This window comes from Vitis vinifera, chromosome 5 (assembly GCF_030704535.1).
Source record: "Vitis vinifera cultivar Pinot Noir 40024 chromosome 5, ASM3070453v1".
NCBI classification, from domain to species: Eukaryota; Viridiplantae; Streptophyta; class Magnoliopsida; order Vitales; family Vitaceae; genus Vitis; species Vitis vinifera.
The window spans coordinates 11,207,683-11,220,658 of NC_081809.1; positions in this window are offsets into that span (position 1 = coordinate 11,207,683).

Here is a 12,976-nt window from a genome sequence, read left to right on the forward strand (position 1 = left end):
AATTCTATCATCTTTCTAAAATATTTATTAGATTCTAGTAGGAAATCAACGTCAAAGTAGGCCCCTAACTAAAAGTCAAGAGAGCTTTATGACCTTTCACATTAGAAAATAGTTGGATTCATGTAGAAAAGGCAAACCTTCCTTCCACACCCAGTGTAATATTCCATTGTTTTTTCTAATTTTATTTTTCCCTCTAGTTCCAATATTTGTACAACCTCATCCTTATTTAGTTTAGCTCCTTTTCTATGTAATCTTTTTTTTGGTATTTTACAACTTGAATTTATAGAATATCTTTTGTTCAATAATTTTTTTAATTAATTTTTATGAAAAATATCAATTTTTATAGATATATCGGTAAATCCCTTTTACGAATATATTAAAATATATCAGAAAAATATTGATAGATATTTTGAAATAAAAATATGAATAAGAAAAAAATTATTCAAAATTCATAAAAATATTTAAAATAATTATAAAAAATAATATAAAAAGTAATAATAAATATCTTGATATTGTTTTGTTAAAGAAATGAATATATGTATAATATAATTCATAGTATTTAATAAAATATTGATAATTTTATTTGTAAATATAAAAAGGCATATATTAATTTATGCACATGTAATATATATATATAACGTTATAATATTAACAAAGTTAGCTTGGTGGCGTGGTGCTCACTCTATGCCTGAGGTCATGGTTTCTCAAACCCATCCTTCCACAATGATTTAAATCCCTTTTTAAAGGTAAGAGGTGGGATCCCACATCGGTCAGCCACAACACTTAAAAACCTGCTCATAGACCCTTTGGCAGGTAGCAGTGTTTGAATGCGTGTGGTTGGCTGGGCCGACGTACACGTAAAACTTCCAAAAGGGCAATTTATCTCTTTGCCGAGATATCCACCTACCGCGCCCTGGTCGGAGTATGGATATTTTGATTCAAATATCATGAAATTATTTAAAATATATAAAAATATTTTAAAAAAAAGTTCAAAAAATAATAATAATAATAATAATAAAGGTAAGAGGTGGGATCCCACATCGGTCAGCCACAACACTTAAAAACCTGCTCATAGACCCTTTGGCAGGTAGCAGTGTTTGAATGCGTGTGGTTGGCTGGGCCGACGTACACGTAAAATCTTCCAAAAGGGCAATTTATCTCTTTGCCGAGATATCCACCTACCGCGCCCTGGTCGGAGTATGGATATTTTGATTCAAATATCATGAAATTATTTAAAATATATAAAAATATTTTAAAAAAAAGTTCAAAAAAAAAAAATAATAATAATAATAATAAAAATGACTTCATTATTTTTTTATTTTATATTTTAGTAAATTTTTTAATAAATTTATACTTTTAATATTTAAAAATAAAATATTTAAAATTAAATAAAATTAAAATGATAAATATACAAAATTTGAAAGTAAAGGGATTATAATTTTTTAAATAGAATTAATGAAATAAATGATTATATATTTAATATTAAAACTATAATTTATTTAATTTAAATGCATTTAATAATGTAAAAGAAATGATGATGTATTTATATTTTTTATATTTAATTATCATTATTAAGAAAATTATAATAATAGTTTTTATACTTTTATTAAATAATTAAAAATTTTAAAATAAAATAATTAGAATTAATTGATTTATTATTTTAATAATAAACTTTAAGATATTTAATGTGAATAAACATATCAACTAATATAAATTTGGCCCAGAGGGAGCAAGGCTCATACCCAAGCCTTTTGCTTGGGTTCGAATCCCTTTCGCACAAGAGTTGGTAGAAAAATTTCCTCCATTTCGGGGAAACACTCACCTTTTGGTGTGGAGTACTTTTATGATTTTGTTCAATATAAAATTTTCCAAAAAAGTTTTCTGTTTCTTGTTTTCCTTACTTTTCCAATTATTTAATTCTTTTTAAATATACCTTTGAGTCACTTCAAGGCAACAATAATCCATGTAATTATTTTTATTTTTTGTTTTTATAATGTGTATGGCGTAGAGATGGCAAGCATGATAATGAGAAATCTTATGTTAAAATTAAACTATGCTTTTTTTTAGTAATTGATTATCTACTTTGCCTTTCATTTTGATGTTTTACTTCTAATATATATGATATTTTAGTTTGGTGTTCCCCTTGGACTTTAATTATGGAGCTAATTCTTATAATTATTGGTAGAAAATTTCTTATGACCATCAAGAAATTTAAAGCTTGTTACAAAAATTGATATGAAAGTAGGCTATTAACAAAAGGTTAATAGACCCCAATGTTCTTTCACATTAAAAGATAGTGAAATTTACGTAGAATAAATAACTAATGTTACAAAAATTTGTATGAAGACAATGTTATTTATAAAAGGTCAATAGAAGTACTTTCACATTGAAAGATAGTGAAATTTACATAAAAAAAAGCAACCAAGCCTCGCATGCGAAGTTTCATTTTCACTTTTTCTTTTCTTTTCTATTTTTATGTTTTCCCCTTGGACATTATCTATCTATCTATATACATGTATACACCTCATTTCCACAACTTTTTTTGCTTAACTTTCTTTTTCTTTTGTTATTAGTATTTAGTAACAATGGGTCAAATCATTTGACATTCATTCCAAAGCCTTCCTTTTTGTTCTCAAATTATTCAAAGGATGATATCATATAAGGAATTCTTAAATAGAGCTTGTAAAAATTACATCAAATTTATAATTCGTTAAAAAATATATATATCATCTCCTTTTCTTTAACATTTATTCTTTAATCATTGTTGCATAATGATAAAATTGAAGTAAGTGCAATTATGCTTTATTTGATACTCATAAGAATTACAAAATCTCTTCACCTCGAGATATTGAAGTCTAGGTAAGAAAATAGATGGATAAAAGTGCGATATAAAACTTTTCTTCTTTTTCCTTTTCCCATTTGAAAGGTGTTTGTGGTTGAAGGAAAAAAATATCAAGTGGTATAACAAAAATATTGGATTCGGGAAAAAACTCATATTAAAGGTCTTTGATGACTATCTTTTGCATTTTGTTTTTTGCTTTTCTCCTTTCAAGTTCTAACATACAACAACCAATCTTCTCTTTTAGTAGTTGTCTTGAACTTTGATGACAATTGCGCAAAGCCTTTTACGAAATTTGCTTGAAGGCATACTACCATCCAAAGTTCAATAAACCAAGGAAAATTGCATGAAAATATTTCATATCATTTCTTGAAATTTAGATCTTGGTAAGAAATTGGTTTAAAGGTAAGCTACTATCAAAGTTTGGAAAATAGAATGTCTTTCATACTATTTTTCATGTTTAGGTAACATGAAAAAAATAAATTTTTTTTTTCATTTTTCTTTTGTTTTTCTTCTATTGGCATTCATTGGTGACTAGTTATATACACATAGTATAATTTTTAAAAGGATTTCCTTTAATTTTTTTTTTCCAAAATAATATTTGAGGAACCTTGATTATACCATTTTATTATATTTTCTTCAGAAAAAAAAATCTTTTATGCATGTTGTTCATGTTATATATGATAATTTAATTAAATTTTAGTTACAACTTTGAGCCGCTTGAAGCCCACAAAATCCATTTAATAATTTATTTTTTTCAAAATATTTATGTAGCTAGAGGTGCCAAATATAAAAACAAGAGATCAATGGATATGAATACAAAAATGGCTAAAAGTATACAATAGTTTTCCTATGTATTTACTTTCTAATTTGGTAACTCTTTTGCACTCTCATGAAAACTTTTATGAATCTTTGTGTCAAATTTGTATGAAGATAATCCATATACATATGTGTATTATATATCACTTAATGATAGTTGGTTTCATATGGAAAAAGCAAATATTGCCTCCTAAAGTTATTATTATCGTAATGTGATATTTCATCTTCCAATTTTATTTTCATCCCTTGGCATTTAATACTATGCTATTTATAATACTCTCTTCTTTCTTAAAACATTGTTATCAAATTATTCAAAATATGATATTGAATTTATGAAATAGATGCTTGTAAAATTTATGTCAAATGATAATATTTTTCAAGAAAAAAAATGTTATTTCCTTTTCTTTAATATTTATCCTTTTGTCATTACTACAAAGTAAGTGCAATTATCTTCATCATCTCTGAAAGTTTGAATTCCATATGCAGTCAATGTGGCATATAGATGATCAGGGAAATTTCTGCGAGTATCGCCGCCACCTCGAAAACTCAAGAACACATCATAATTACGAGAATTAGAAGTAGTAGAAGAAGAGGCTCTATGCATGCTGGAAGAAGCCATTTTTTGGATGACTTGAACCAAAATTACAAGGGAGTTTGGAATCCAAGAAAAATCAGAGAGAGGGTCCTTGGATGCTCAATGAATATTGGCTCCAAACCTTTTCACACCATGAACAAAAATCCAAGACGAAAAGCTTCATCTGCAGTCGTGAAAGGAAAAAAAAAAAGACATCTATAAAGCCTCTTTGACAAATTTCTTTGTATATAAATTCTAAGAGAAACACACATATTTTACCTTTTGTTTGGGGAAGATTCTTACTCCATTCCCTTTGTGTTGGAGACTGCAGTTAAGGGATGTAGAGAAGATGATGGGGAAGATGGTATGGAGGATAGGCAGGGGTTGAAGAAGGGGCTGTGGGTAGCAGAGGTCTCTTTGATTAGTGGATGGAATGGAGGTAAGGAATTCTAATATTTTGAAATGAAGTTTCATTGAAGGTGTTGTTTATAGTTTTTGTTTCCATAATATTTGTGCGGCAGCTAACGGACATAATTATGATAATGAGAAATCCCAAATTAAGACTAAGTAAAGCTTTTCTTTTTAATTAATCATATACTTAATTTTTGTCCTTCAATTTCATATTCTAATTGTAATTTGTTTTATTATTGTTTTTTTTTGTCTTGTATTTTGATAATGTTATTTTTTATAGATATTGATGGGAAAATTCTATCGTTTTTCTAAGAAATTTATTAGATTCTGGTAGGAAATTGTCAAAGCAGGCTTCTAACTAAAAGTCAATAGAGCTCTAAGACCTTTCACATTAAGAAATAGTTGGATTCATGTAGAAAAGGCAAACCTTCCCTCAACACCCAATGTAATATTTTATTATTTTTCTAATTTTATTTATTTTCCTCTCTAGGTCCAATATTTGTACAACTTCATTCTTCTTTAATTCCTTTTCTTTGTAATATTTATTTTGATATTTTTACAACTTAAATTTATGGAATGTCTTTACTTAATAATTTTTTTCTTTTAATTTTTATGAAAAATATCATTTTTTTTTATAGATATATCAATAAGTTGGTTTTACAAATATATTAGGATATATCAGGCAATATCGATGGATATTCTAACACAAAATATCGATAAAATGGAAATTAATCAAAACTCAGAGAAATATTTAGAATAATTTTAAGAAATGAATATAAAAAGTAATAATAAACATTTCGACGTTGTTTTGTTATAGAAATCGATATATGTATGATATAATCTATAATATTCTCTCATAATATTTAGAATTTAAAAGTAAATTTTATATAAATATATCTAATTTGGATGTATTTAATGATATAAAAGAAATTATGATAAAATTATTAGTACTTTTTAAAAATATCGATAATTTGATTTATATATATACAAAAAAACATATATTAATTTTTGCATATATAATATAATTTATAATATATATTATATTTATAATATGAATATATAAAAAAGAGAATCTTAATATAATATACATAAATAAATATTGTATATATAAGTCATACATGACAAGGCCTGCACATGGAGCTCTTGGCCATGGATATGGAGAGTTGGAACCTCTTGGTGTGTGCATGCAAGGTTTTGAACCTACTGTGCTTGAAGATTGGCAATTGGAAAACCATTCAAATGGATGTGCAATATATAGAAATAGATGGCAGGAGAAATTAATGGCTTTTGACATTTCCATGAGGGGCCTTCTTTGATACAATGGAATTAACTTGGCTATGCATAGTGAAGAAGACAGGCTCAACTGATTCACCTTTCTTCAGATATGACCCCTTCAATGATGCTCACCATCATGACATAGAGGGTAATGGTATGATTTGTGCATTTGTGGACTTTCTCCCCACAGAATTTGCAAACATGAGGCTTTTAGCTTGTTAAGTTAATTGATTCCTCCCATGAAAGAGAACCCAGTTGTGAACTTGTTACAACTGGAGAAACCAACCTCATTCTCTCTTGACAGTGAAACTTCTCAACCACACCACCTAACCCAGCCTTAGCTCATTTCCTTCCACTTTCCATATGCATGAATTCCTTATGGTGTGGCCACCTTCTTGGGCTTAAGAAGAGGAGTAGAAACTTCATTTTTCAACCAGCTTGATATGAGTGGCCCTTTCATTCACCACGTGGTGCATTACTAGTCGTTCAACTATATCCATGTAGGGCTACCTTTGGCATGCAATCCCAAAGGCCACCCGTTTTCATCCTCTTAATTCTTCATCCTTGCTTTCAAACATCAATTTTCAAAAGTCCGATTTTCAAATAATTTAAATTTCACAACTTTTCATTATTCCTTAAAGTTTTAAATCACCAAAAATCCAATTTTAATAAACATTCGTTGCCATTTTCCCCCCGACAAGTATCTTTCACAAATTTCCTTGTTTTTTTAAACAGTTTTATGATTTTCTTGATTTTTAATAAACATGAATGAATTTTTATAATTCCAAAGTAATGGAATTTATGGAATTAATTCATGCTATATTAAATAAGGCATTGGTGGGGCCCACCATATGAGACATTCGTCATTCGATTATTGATTCTGATTGCTATATTTGATCGAATATTGATTGATTTTTGCCTTGATCTGTGGTATGCATGCAATTATTCTGTACTTGTCCACTAACCTTGTTTCCATGATAGCACATTATTGATTCATTGCTCAAGTATGCATCCTATCTTCTCTTATTTGCTTGGTCACTTTCCATTGCTATTTTGGCCATAATACATCTTTGATCATTGTTTGATATCCACGATTAATCGATCAATTGTCACACTTGTCTTTGCTTATTTAGTAAAGACCCATTTTTAAGGGCTTAGAAGGGTGCTACAACTTATTATCATACCTTTCCGATATGTAACTTAACCCTCGGGCCCAACTTGATTTTTCATAGACCTGTTTTTCCTTTTTAAGAGTCACACTTAGAGTTTTTTTTTTTCTTATTTTTTTCCCTTTAAAAATAAAACAAAAATAAGTGGCGACTTCGAAAACAAATTTTCAAGTGTGGAATGCATGTGAGAAATGTGGGGTCTACAAAATAGCGACTCCATTGGGGATCACTAGAGGGTTAAGCTTGAACTTAGGTTGAGACAAATGTGACGTTTGATTGGTTGATCAGTGGGTACCCTTCTCTCTTTGTGCTTTTGTATGCTTGAGTGTTGATAGCACATTAAGAGCTTTGATATGATTATCCTTGATGCATGTTTGGCTATTGTGTTCATTTGAAGCATTGACATGCTGATTATATTGATTGATCCTCTTGTTTGTCCTCACATATTGTATTTTCTTGTTGTATGATTACTCTACTCACCATGACTTGTATATTCTTATTGTTGCTTATCTCGTTCATTATGGTATCTTGATTTTTTTTTTCTGCTATATACTATCTAGATCACCTTTGAGCATGCTATTCATTTTTATTGGATACTCATCTCATCTATCATGTTTCTAGCTTCGCTTGCACATAGATTTGGATTATATATACCTGTTTTGCATGACTGCTTGGAGCATGATTGCTTTTCTTCTGTGTGATGCATGTGTTGCTTGTTTGTGTGAGGCACACACTTATCCTCTTATCTCCAATTCCCTAGTTTTGGTTGAACTTGTTTCCCTGGATCTCGTATTTCATATGACACTTCTTATCTTGTTTGCTCTTTGATTGAGCTAGTGATTTGGAGTAAGGTCTAGTGATGGACTACATATATCTATGTTTGAGAGCATTTTGGAGATGACCAACACATTGATGCCAATTGGAGTCCGACCTTTGAAGAATTGTATAAGAGCTAGATTTTAGGATATTTGTGTAGCTAGTGTGTTTTCTTCTTAGTTGGATAGGATTTTTGGATGCAACCACACCATTCACTGTGCCCTTTATATCACCATTGAGCGCTAAGAGATGCAAGAACCTTCATAATTAGGAAACCTCCTGGGATGGGAGGTAATGCATGTGTGGAGGTGATGACCACCTTGCATCGAAGCACCCCATCTCTTTGAAGGCGTGCAGAGGGTTGCATACTGCAGGAGTGTATGATTGCTTCTGCTAGGAACCCTTTAAAGCCTACCTTTCTCTTTTTAGAGCCACCTTCACCTTATAGGATGAGCTTAGATCATTTTATTAGGATTCCTTATTGACACATGGGTGCATTTGAGAGCCTTCAGGGCGCGTTTTAGTTACCACCTAGACCCAGTGCTTTCTTATTTTGTTTCTAATTGAGAGTGCTTAGAGATTAGTACGAGTTTGAGTATCTGTTGGATTACCTTTTGCCTTGTTGCATTAGATTCTTTCTCCTATTTGATGAGTTTAGCTTGCTTTCTCCCTAAGGCTTTCCTCTCTCTTTCTTGGTTTGGTACATCCTTTCACTTTGCTATCACTTGCTTAATGCTTTGGGATATGTTCGTTGATCATGATCACCTTTTTACACCGTACACCTATCATGGGCCTAGTACCCCATTCTTTGTTCAATTCTTGATTCAACTTTCAACTCGATGTTCACATTTTCATTATGGAAAGGTGAAAGGCATGTTTTCACATTCATATTTTTTTAAGGGATTTGCCTTGATCACCTTATTATTTTTCTTCGTGGAGCTTGGATTGAAAGTTGAGTCAAGGATACATAGTTACAGATGGAGTATCAATCTCATGCTAGTGTGTTTTTCACACTTTTTTATTTTTATTTTATTTTTTTATCTTGGATTATTGATATGAATTCTCTAGTCACATTTGTAGCCATCTCATAGTGGATACCTTTTTTTACTCCAAAGTTCTCGTCATACATCCAAATTTTAGATTGCCATCACTAAACCATGTATACCAGGCATGTGTCATACTTTTGACTATAAGAAATCTTTCACTTATATATCATGATCACTTAGACCTAACCCATCATGGAGGATTTTGAGCTTGTTGACCTAGGACCAGGAGATTGGCCTAAAGAGTTCAAGACTATGACCTATCCCACTTCCTAATTAGAGCAGTACCATATCCACATCTATACCTTGACCTTTTGGACTTCATGACCTATCCATGATGAGTTTTGTATAGTATTCTTCCTTTGATACCATTGCATGACCCTTTCTTCCCCAAGTATCCTAACCTAGTACATTCCTTCGTTGATTCAACCAAGTATGGTTTGAGATGATTAGACTTATGGTGGGCTTTGCATTATGATGAGGGAGTTATGGCGAGAGATCGATTTGATTGCTTTATAAGTTTGTTGACCATTCTGCGGTTGAGATGAGTAGAGATACCATTACAAAGCATCCAGATCTTAGCCATTGCAAATGATTTCAAAGAGTTGGGATGACTAGAGATGATGATTTTATGAGATGATGAGTGTTTTGTGATGAAACATGGGTTGGTCGCTTGATGAGATTGTTGACTATCCTATGTTTGAGATGGACAAAAAGGTTGCACAAAGCATTTGGAGTCAATTTTCACATGATTATAAAGGGGTTGGCATGGCTGTGTTGGATGGATATTGATATTTAGTGTTGACCATGTGAGATCATGAGGGCAAGATGTTTGAGGTTTTGGTCAAAGGATGGGCCATCGTTTCATGATCCTATTTACTTGATCACCCTTATATATGGAGTTACCCGTTGCAAGCCCTTTGAGTCTCACACAAATATTATAACATTTTTTGTCTCATCACCTGATTTACCTTTTGCGTCGGGTTAGGGGCCCTATAGTGCTTCCATGCTTTGATTAGATATCTCATGAGTTCTAGACTTGATAGACATATTTAGTCTTCATCTATCACTCTTCATTGTGATATTTTCCACTTTGACATCGTCTCATCACTTTTTTCGATATCACATATCACCACTTGTGATGTACATCATCTTTCTTTTCCCTTATCATTGCTTATTTTGACATTCTCTTTGCTTAACCTAGAGTGTTGGTTTTCCACACACCATTGCATGGAAGACGGTCACATCCTTCCCCTAGTTCACCTCATGGGCAGTGGTTTAGAGATCTTAGTTTGAGAGGTTGTCTTGTTAGTAAGGATTCATGTTACATTAGTATGTGGGGAGAGTTTGATCATTTGTGGTATGCGTTTTCATTGAAGATTGCCCATTATTGATTAGAGTATGCAAAAAAAAAAAAAAAAAAAAAAAATAGAGTGCATTGTTCATTGTACCATTCTCCATTGAGCACATGTATAGACGTGTCGGTTTACTTCATTAGGTTCATATGTCAGTGAGAGTTCATATGTGAGCTCTTAGAGATTTTCCTTTTACTCAATCCTATCTTTGCATGTATTTCTAGGTGAGAGTATGAGTCGCTTATTCGATTTTTTTGAGAGAGTTGAGCAACCTTTCTTTAGGATCTCTGGATCTTTGCCCTATTCATCACTACATCCATTATTTTATGTGACTTGTCTCCATGCTTTGATGTGGATTGATCGGTACTCATATATATATATATATATATATATATATTTTCTGATTGATTTCATTTTGTTACTCTCTTTGACTCTGTTATATTTGCTTATTCTTTCTTTTCTTATCTCGCTTGATGTTGGATTTGGATTTAACATTCACATACTTTTGTTCATCTTGTGGATATTGATGTTCATTCCTTTATCATGTGAGAGCCTCTAGGTCCATCACTCATGAGGTTTTCTATGCATTACATCTTATGCATAAGGGATATGGGGATTGTATCATTAGGATTATTTGAGCCTAGTTTCCTCTCGTTTCTTTCACCCTATTACCTTAGCCTACGTTATGTCTCATGTCTTAAGACCACCTTGAGATTATGACTTCACACATTGTGTTTGATTGCTCACACATGGATGATTCTTGAGTTTGGTTGGAGATTTTTGCTTGGAGCATGATGGATGAGGAGCTATGATATGATTTACATTAGAGCATACCCTTCTTATCAGTGGTGGATATTTGGGATGATGTGATCTACACTAGGGCATACCCCACTCATCGGTGATAAATTTTTTGAGATGATGCCTTACATTGGGGCATAGCCAATTTGCATCTTCACTTGGATTATGACAGATTAGTAGTTATGGCATGACCCTACATTGGGGCATAACCATTTCAGAGAGCACTTTTATTAAAGATATACTCATTCTACTTGATATTCTACATTGGAATACATTTCTCTCATCAATGGTTGATTTTTGAGATGACGGTTTATTTTGAGACAGTTGCTTGAGAGATTGTGCATGGTAGACATAACCACCTTATTTCCTTCTTGTGGAGCATGGGGTGATTAGGGTCTGTTGAAATTATATTGGTGTATTCATTTTCAGCATTGAAGGATGAGTTTAACTTTGTTCTGATGACCCATACTGAGACATAACCCTCTCATTGGCGATGTAGTTTGATTTGTCTTAAAGCATAGCCACTTCAAATAGTTTATATCGAGGCCGACTACTTCATTCATTCTCATGGAGTATGTGGATCGGAAGTCTTTGGATCATGTTAAGATGTTTTCATTTTCAGCAGTGGGAGTTGAGATTAATTGATTTGTTAACAAACACTAGAACATGGTTTCTCTTAGTAGTTGTTGATTTGGATACACTACTTTATACTAGGGCATAGCCGTGATGGAGAGTATTTTTCATTAAAGCATAGCCACCCTATTGAATCCTTTACATTAGGACATATCCATCTTTTGGAGCGAGATTAGATTGATTCTTTATGTTAGAGCATCTAGAAAGTGATATGGAGATATTTGGATTGTTCCATGTTGTCCTCATTGTATATAGGGGCATAGCCATATTAGAGGACATCATTTTATATTGGGGCATAGCCACTTTGCTGTTCGACATTGAGATTTGACTTTCTGTTTATGATTACTACTTTCGATGGATTATGGAGCTATTGACACCTTAGGTTTTTTTCTTTTCGGCATACTTGGATGAACTCGGAACCTACCTACCTTTCATTTCATACTCAGATATTTCACCCTTGATACTTTCATGTTTTACTGTCTTACTAGAGCCTAATCATTACCTTCTTTTGGCTCACACATTTCACCATGACATATGACCTCACACCTTACTCTCTAGATTAGAGGAGGATGTAGAATAGTCCTTGACTTCTCTAGTTGAGCTCTCATACATATTTTGGACTTTAAGTTCAACATCTTACATGATGGTAGGACCTGACAGATTACCGATTTATTAGTGATGATGTTTTCATTTCTGACAGTTGACATGTTGAGTTTTGATTTACTTACACTATACATGTTAAGTATTAGCCACCATTATTTTTGTCCACCAATCAGTTTCATTTTTTTGGTGTGGTATCATCATGCATGACCCCATTTGGCATTCGCATTTGAGGTTAGACATCTTCATTACATGGTTGATGAGCATATTCTAGAGTACAGTAGTTTTATGGCATTCATATCTTAGTTTGTTCACTATCACATGCTTGGGCATACCCCCTTCTTTGAGATCATCAAACTTTTCACAAGCTTCATTGCTTTTTGATCTAGTTGTTAACCTTGTAAGTTGCATACTGGGAACCTTTCATAAGCTTCATTACCTTTTGACTTAGTTGTTGACCCTGCGAGCTGCATACTAGGGCATACCCCTTTCTTTGAGATTATCAAACCTTTAGTAGATTGCATTGCCTTTTGACCTGGTTGTCAATCCTTATGAGTTGTCATACTGAGGCATATCCCCTTATGTCGAGTTTGTTTGCATCGTTATCTCAATTATGCTTTGCTTTTAAGCCACCTGATTAGATC